Below are 8,191 nucleotides of genomic sequence, written 5' to 3'. Positions count from 1 at the left end.
ATAATTTATGGACAATAACTTTTGATGAGAAGAAAGTATTAGAATTTTACTTAATGATGAAAATGACAGGGAAACTATGTGCTAGGAAGAAAAAGATGGAGGCATCAGTTGGATGATTTTGCCCATGAATGGAAGAGGGAAGAAAAAAATAGACTGCTCTCTCTGTCTTGGACCCTTAATACTTTAACCTGACCAATTATAACATAAACCTAGCATGTTTATCCCTCCATACTTGGTTTTCTTCAATTCAAGCCGTACGTTCAAAACTAGCATATCAGGATTCATCTGTAAAATATTACTTTCACTGTTGTATTACTCTGCTCGAAAGTTCTTCTGCCACCCTTTAGCTGCTAAATAAAATCCAGTTACCTTAGCCTGAGATTCAGAATTCTCTGGTTGTTACCAAACAACACTCACACTTTCAGCTATTGCTCCTACCACCTCTAAATACCTTAAGTTTTAACTAAATTTAACACTTGTCATTTCCCAAGCAACCTGTGTTTTTCCATTTCTATACCTTTGCCAATATGAAGGTTCTATCATCATGGCCTCTCTTGCTAAATCCCAACCATCCTTAAGATTGTTCAAATAATCTTTCCTGATGTGCTAGATTGTTCTGTCGCAGAATTGGTCAAACTGGGTCTGTGTTTTCTGGGCGTCTCTTTCCTGTGAAGTTCCAGTTAGAATTCGCCAAAGGAATTAGTGAGTTTTGAGAGATGTAAATAAGGCAGCAGCCATTACCCTTTGAAGGTCTTTGCAGTCAGAAAATATAATAAACGCAGAATTTTCTGGAAGGAAGGGATAGGCACCTCCTTAATGGTGGTTAGGGTACTTTGGCCTACTTCCATCAGATAGGGGCAGTGCTTTCATCTTATTTTGGATTTGCCATCCCCCAAAACAAGGCTTCTGCTCCATTCATGGAGAGACAGAATGACTTATTTATTATCATAGATTTCTGTACAGCATTGCTTTTGACCAAGAACTGATTTTATAATCAATTAAGTCTGTTCATGGCATTCACTGGTCATGGTAACATGTTTCCCAATACCTTAAAACAGATGTCTTTATGAAATAGTGGAATAGCTTTTATTAAGGCTCAGTTATGGCACCAGCTAGATGGCAACATCTTTTAGGACTGGGAAAATGTCCTTCAAAATGAATCAGTAATGGATATGATACTGTTTCTTTCACAAGTAGGAATCATGGCTTTGAGATTCAGGGATAGAAATGGAAATGGCCTCTCTCACTGTTACATTTAATTGTCCACTAGTAAAATTTTTGCTTCCTGTCCTTATAATCTTGGGTTCGTGTTTAGTTGTCTTGAATTCCAAGAGAGAATATAGTAATGGTCCCATTACATTGGAAGCTAAGACTACTACCTGACCTCATACTAGTGATCCAATATTCTACTGAATGGGATGATTGATTGCCATATAAAGGAAAAATCAGGTTGCTAGTACACATAAGGGCAGATAGGAGTAATATAGATTGCATATGTTCCCCTAGGGCACTTCTTAATGCTTTCATGTCCTGTGATAAAAGGTAATGCATAAATATAATATCACAATACAGGCTGGAATGCTAAAGGCACAAGAACAAAGGTTGGAGTCATCCCACCTGTCAGGGAACCATGACTAACTGGCATGGGCAGAGCCAGTGTGAGACAAATAAAGCACCCATGTCAGGCATACAACTTAAGGGAGCACCACAAAATTCAGGAATATAAATAAATAATATTTTAACCCAATATTAAAAAAAATCAAAATTACTGCAGGAAGTCCATGATGAAAAAAATATATATTAACATTCTAAATAAAGGTAGGATCTGACCTTGACCTTGAAGAACTCACATCACTGACAGCACACTGTTAGTTCTCATGCTGAGTTGTTCTGAGTTGTTCTATCGCCAGCTTGGTCAAGCTGGGAATTATGCTTCTGGTAGGATTTCAGGTAGGAATTGACCAAGGAAGGATTTGCTCAAGATTTAGGAGTCAGAAGTGGAGCATGAGTCATTATTTCCAGAAGGTCTTTGCTCTCAGATGGATGGATGAAGAAGTACATGGTGGCTTGTAGCTTGTCTATTTTTTCTATGCTGCCAGCAGCATTTTCTTTCTGCAACCTGACGGTTGCCTTTAGACCCACAGAAACATATCTACCTAGAGGCATGTCCTATAGACCTCAGTGAGCTTCCCTTTCTCAAAATGAACAGAGAGTTTTAGGAGGACTGGGTAGTGCCTCTTTCCCTGAAACAGTAACTCCACCTTCCAGACCTTTGTTCTGCCAGCAACACCCACCATTATGTAAGGTCTAATTATTTTAATAATTCCCCTATTCCTTTGCATTGAAAGTTACTCTGCTTCCCTATCTAAACACTGACTGATAGATGTGATTTTCTCAGAAGTGCCACAGGTCCCAAGTTCATTATTTGAAAAACTTGCAGCCAGATGTGTTTTGGCGTTCAGATTAGTGTGTCTTTTAGAAAGACAGTATGGTACGTACACCATGTGATGTTTAATAGCTTTGTGGGATTTAGGACAGTGCCTCAAATTCAAACTCAGTCATAAATTATGCTCTTCCTGTCTCAGTTTCCTTACCTGTAAAATTGGGACAGTAGTACCTTCCTCTAAAGTGATACTGCAAATCTCTTGCTTATCTAATGCTTATAAAGCATTTAGCCTGCATATAGTAAGTACTTAGTAAGTCATAGCTAGGATTATTATTTTGTTTCATCATACCAATGATTATGAACTACTCCATCCCTTACCCTCATCTAATGGAGTGCCTACTTTCCCGTACATGCTGAAAACATTCGTGTTGCAAGAATAAATGATGGAACATATTATTCAGAAGATGCCAGTTTTGGGTAACTTGATATTTTAAGAGGTCCAATTTGGGGTATGAAGATCTGGAGAAACTCATAAATGTTGCATGAAAAAGTCCCTGTTCTGTACCTTTACAGGTGGGTCACGGTCTCTTGGGCATTCTTAAGGATTAAGAAAACAATCTAAGAGAAGAATTCCCAGATTGCACCAATCCAAAGCAGACTCAAATAGACAACCAAGAGAGCAAGACCCTGCCTTCCCAGTCCACTGTTTCTTCAGGTAGCAATGTTAACTAATGTTCCTCAGTTTACAGGGAGGCTCCGTAAGCTAAGCAGATCTGGTTGCACAGAAAGTCCTAGACAAATGTGTGTGAGTTTAGCTATACGAAACTCAAATGTACTCTTGTTTTGTTTCCTCTCCTTCTGAGTGGTCTACAGCAGGCTATTCCATGTAAAAATTCAGCCATTGTGTCTCTTACCTTTTACTGCCACATTCAAGGTAATATAGGGAGTGTTTTAGGGGCTTTGACTATCTCATTTAATTCCAAATAATGCTTTCTTGGTGATAACATCAATGCTAATTTTTCTTTTCCCAAGGGTGTGCAAATCATATTAGCTTCTAAAATCACAATTATTGTATAAACTTGAGGTTACTTTTCACTATATCTTATAAATGCCAGTAGGATGTCAACTGGTCTGTTTTTCACTTTTTGTTTTGTTTTTGGTACAAATGTATTATTTCTATGATTTTTAGGTGTCCTTATTTGCAAAATATAACTTGAAATATAACTTGGACTATTATATTTTATTGTCAGTTTTACTTCTAACCAATCATTTTTCTCCCCAACATATTTACTGGACTTTATCTCTCTATAGAAAGATCAACATTTGGGGTTCAGACACATGATTGTAAATTATGTTACATGGCTAGTATTTCTTGATGTAACCGTATCGAAATAAAAAAGTCAATATTTCTTAGAAACCATCTATCAAATTATTGCAAGAACACATGCATAATAGTTTTCTGTATACAGATTTCAAGATTTCAGCTGGAAAGTTGTTTATTCTTCTGGGTTTCTTCTGTCTTCTAAGGTCAGAGAAGTAATGACACGTCTGTGCCGTTTCAACCAAAGGAAGCAGAGCTTAGAGTTCTTGCCCAAGAGGAAAGGTAGTTGACTTCTGGAAGAGGGTATATTTATAACCCTTTTGGAATAAACATAGACCCTTCAGGAACTTATGAGAGTGGCATTGAATGTGACAGTTGACCACTCTGGAATGTCCTAGTAGAGCTGGAAGATTCTTGTATAGTCATTTACATTTCTAGACTTTCCAGTCATGTAGTCCTGACTTGGCACATTTTGAGAGTCGAATTGGACATGGAGTTCAGCACCCAGGTTTTCATTAAATTTTTTTTTTAGTTTATTTTTGAGAGAGAGGAGGGGAGGGGCAGAGAGAAAGGGTGAGATAAAATCCCAAGCAGGCTCCACACTATCAGCACAGAGCCTGATGTGGGACTGGAACCCACAAACTGTGAGATCATGACCTGAGCAGAAACGAAGAGTTGGATACTTAACTGACTGAGCCATCCAGGTGCCCTGCAGTTTTTCATTTTTAAATGTCCCATAGGTGCTATCTTATGGAAATTGTTTATAAGTAGGTTCAATGTTGATTTATTACTTCATGCATGCTAACAATTTGTGTGAAATACTATTTGGCTAAATATCTCCGGTGGGTCATATATTAGATGTCCAGAACTTTCTACAGGTTGTTTGATCATGAACATTAAGGATTTTCATCACTATATAATGTATATTTATCCCCACTCATGTATGCAGTGTTAAGTCATATTAATGATGTGTGATGTAGAAAATAAAAACACAGATGATAGTCAATTTTCAAACAGTTCTGAGTTTCACCAGGAAATGAAATAGAAATGCTCTCCTCATTTAATTTTACAAAGTTTACTCTTACATTTTCTTTGATATAAAGGTACTTTAGAAAGGAAAAATCTAGGCAATTGCATAGGAGACTGAATTCCTAAATTACATCCAACTTGTTAAAAACATTATTTAGTATATGAAGGTTAGTTTCCTGAATTATAATATGTATCTCTATGTATGTATGTATGTATGTATGTATGTATGTATGTATGTATCTCTTTCTCTCTCTCTTTCTCTCTCTGTCTCCTCTCAATCTATTAGATTTCATCTATGTATCTATATGGGTTAGGCAAAATGCTTATTTAAATTGTCTGTATTTTATTTGTTCAAGAAGTATTACTGAGCATCTTCAATGAGATGAGTTAATTTCTGGATAAACCAACAAATGATGCAAAAAAAGCCATTGTTCCAGTACTTAGGGAATTTATAGTCTAATACTGGCATAACAAATATGTTGTGCTGAACATAAGTTTCTACTCTAAATGCTTTATTAAGAAGGCTTCTAGGGGCACCTGGTGGCTCAGTCAATTAAGTGTTAGGCTCTTGATTTTGGTTCAGGTCATGATCTCCTGGTTCACGGATCAAGCCCTGCATTGGGCTCTGCTCTGATAGCACGGATGCTGCCTCGGATCCTCTCTTTCTACCCCTCCCCCTATTCATTCACTTTATCTCTCTCAAGGTAAATAAGCATCAGAAGAGGAGGAGGAGGAGGAGGAGGAAGAAGAAGAAGAAGAAGAAGAAGAAGAAGAAGAAGAAGACGGCAGCTTCTAAAGCAGAGACAATAAAAAATTTCTGTAATGAATTAGTAATTCCAGCCAAAAATAACATAGAAATGGGAGTGGCAGCAGGCATGACTCATACTTGCTGTTATCCATCTAATCTCTAAGATTTAATGACCTCACTACTCATTTCTAAAGATTAGCCACCCAATTCTCTATAATACTGGATTGAGAGAAATAGGAGAACAAACATGTTGGCAAGTGAGGCTTTTTTTTTCTTATAATAATAGCTAAGTACATCAGCTATTGATAAACATATGTTAGCATTTACCTATTCATTCTGTTGGAGAAAACTGGATAACTCTTAAGTGTTTTGCCCTCCAGGCTTACATTAAAAGTTAATTATCACCACGTGGGACAGGCCTCCAGAGGCCATGGCGGCCTTGAACTAATATCAGCAAAACGTGCATCTCACATTAGTCCCTGAGTTGCTTACCTCTCACAATAGAATGCTTTCTCCTTGAGTGAATGCTTACAAGTTAAAACCACATCACTTTCTGAGTAGTGAGTTGAAGAACAACAACTTCTAGCTGAAGAAGAATAGAATTAGAACCCTGCATTACATAGTTAAGGACAAGGGCACCATGAGAGAGATTTAGCATCACATATAAATGAAGAGCTGTAATTAGCTACCTTGTCAATAACCGAAAATTTAGTGGTGTGTGTGTGTGTGTGTGTGTGTGTGTGTGTGTGTGTATGTCTGTCCATATGTCTGTCTGTGTCAGTCTCTTGCAAATATGCTTCTTCATCTTGGTTGTCTGTGCAAACTTGCCATGGGTACTTATGAGCAATATGGTCTAATAGTAGCCTTCAAGAACAAAGATAGTTTAAGTAGAGATGCAATTAAAAAATGCTTTAATAGGCCATAAATCACTCTTGTCCCTAAATCCCTCTTTGACTTGCTTGCAAAAGACCCTTGATTTTTTCTATCATATATTAATTCTCAATCCATTAAATAGAAGCAGCCTGTGCATGGACCAATGATGACTGTATTTCAAGACCAATTCTTGTTTATGCACCTGAGGTCTAAAATTAAATTAAATTTAAAACAGAAAAGCCCCATCAAGGTTTTGGATTGCTTTGGAGACTACCAAAAGCACAACCTCTCATTCACTGTTGTGGTACTTACTGTTGTGGTACTTACACATTGGTCTCAGTGATTTATCATTAATGTAGACTTCAGGTTATTTTTGATATGTTTAGTTTTATTCCCCCCCCCTCCCAGTTTGACTATAAGTCCTTTGAGGGAAAGAACTTTTTCTTCATAGTTCTATAGTAGTGCAGAGTGTAGTATCTTATATTTGGGATATAGCAGAGAATGTAAGTGTCCTGTAATCCCTGGGAACTCATTTAGTAGTCTGGAATGTAATGGATTATTCAGTTGCTCTCCCAAGAGTCTATGTTTTCCTACACTGGCTGCTGGTTTGAAATGTTTTGAGATATTAGTGTTTTCTTTGTATGGGCCGATGGTTATAATCTCTTTAAAAATAAAATTACTGTTAGAGAACAATAAGATGGTTACCAGAGGGAGGTGAGTGGGGAGATGAGTGAAATACATGTAGGGTATTAAGAGTACACTTATCTTAACAAGCACTGGATAATATACGGAACTGTTTAATCATTATATTGTACACCTAAACTAATATACACTGTATGTTAACTACACTGAAATGAAAATAAAAAAGAAAAGGGAAGGAACAATATGGGCTGGCAAACACTTTATGTTGCCAAGTGAGTACTTTTTTAGAAATCGCTATTTTGGAAAAGGTTACTTTATTCATTTATTTTTAAATATAATTTATTGCCAAGTTAGCTAACATACAGTGTATACAGGGTGCTCTTGATATCAGGAGTAGATTCCATGATTCATCGCTTACATACAACACCCAGTGCTCATCCCAACAAGTGCCCTCCTCAGTGCCTTTCACCTACTTCTCCCTCTCCCCCACCCCCATCATCAGCCCTTAGTTTGTTCTCTGTATTTAAGAGTCTCTTATGGTTTGCCTTCCTCTCTGTTTGAAACTACTTTATCCTTCCCTTCCCCCATGGTCTGTTAAGGCTCAAATTCCACATATGAGTGAAAACATATCATATCTATCTTTCTCTGACTGACTTATTTCACTTAGCATAATACCCTTCAGTTCCATCCACGTTGCTGCAAATGGCAGGATTTCATTCTTTCTCATTACCGAGCAGTATTCCATTGTATATATAAGTCACATCTTCTTTATCCATTCATCTGTTGATGGACATTTGGGCTCTTTCCATAATTTGGCTATTGTTGATAGCGCTGCTGTAAACATTGGGGTACATTTGCCCCTATGAATCAGCACTCCTGTATCTTTTAGATACATTCCTACTAGGGCTATTGCTGGGTCGTAGGGTAATTCTATTTTGAATTTTTGGGGGAACCTCCATACTTTTATCCACAGTGGCTGCATGAGTTTGCATTCCCACCAACAGTGCAAGAGGGTTCCCGTTTCTCCACATCCTTGCCAACATCTGTTGTTTCCTGAGTTGTTAATCTTAGCCACTCTGATTGGTGTGAGGTGGTATCTCAATGTGGTTTTGATTTGTATTTCCCTGATGATGAGCGATATCGAGCATCTTTTCATGGGTTGGTTGGCCGTCTGGATGTCTTCTTTGGAAAA

Source organism: Leopardus geoffroyi, chromosome B2 (assembly GCF_018350155.1).
Source record: "Leopardus geoffroyi isolate Oge1 chromosome B2, O.geoffroyi_Oge1_pat1.0, whole genome shotgun sequence".
Taxonomy (NCBI): Eukaryota; Metazoa; Chordata; class Mammalia; order Carnivora; family Felidae; genus Leopardus; species Leopardus geoffroyi.
This window is presented reverse-complemented; position numbering follows the sequence as displayed.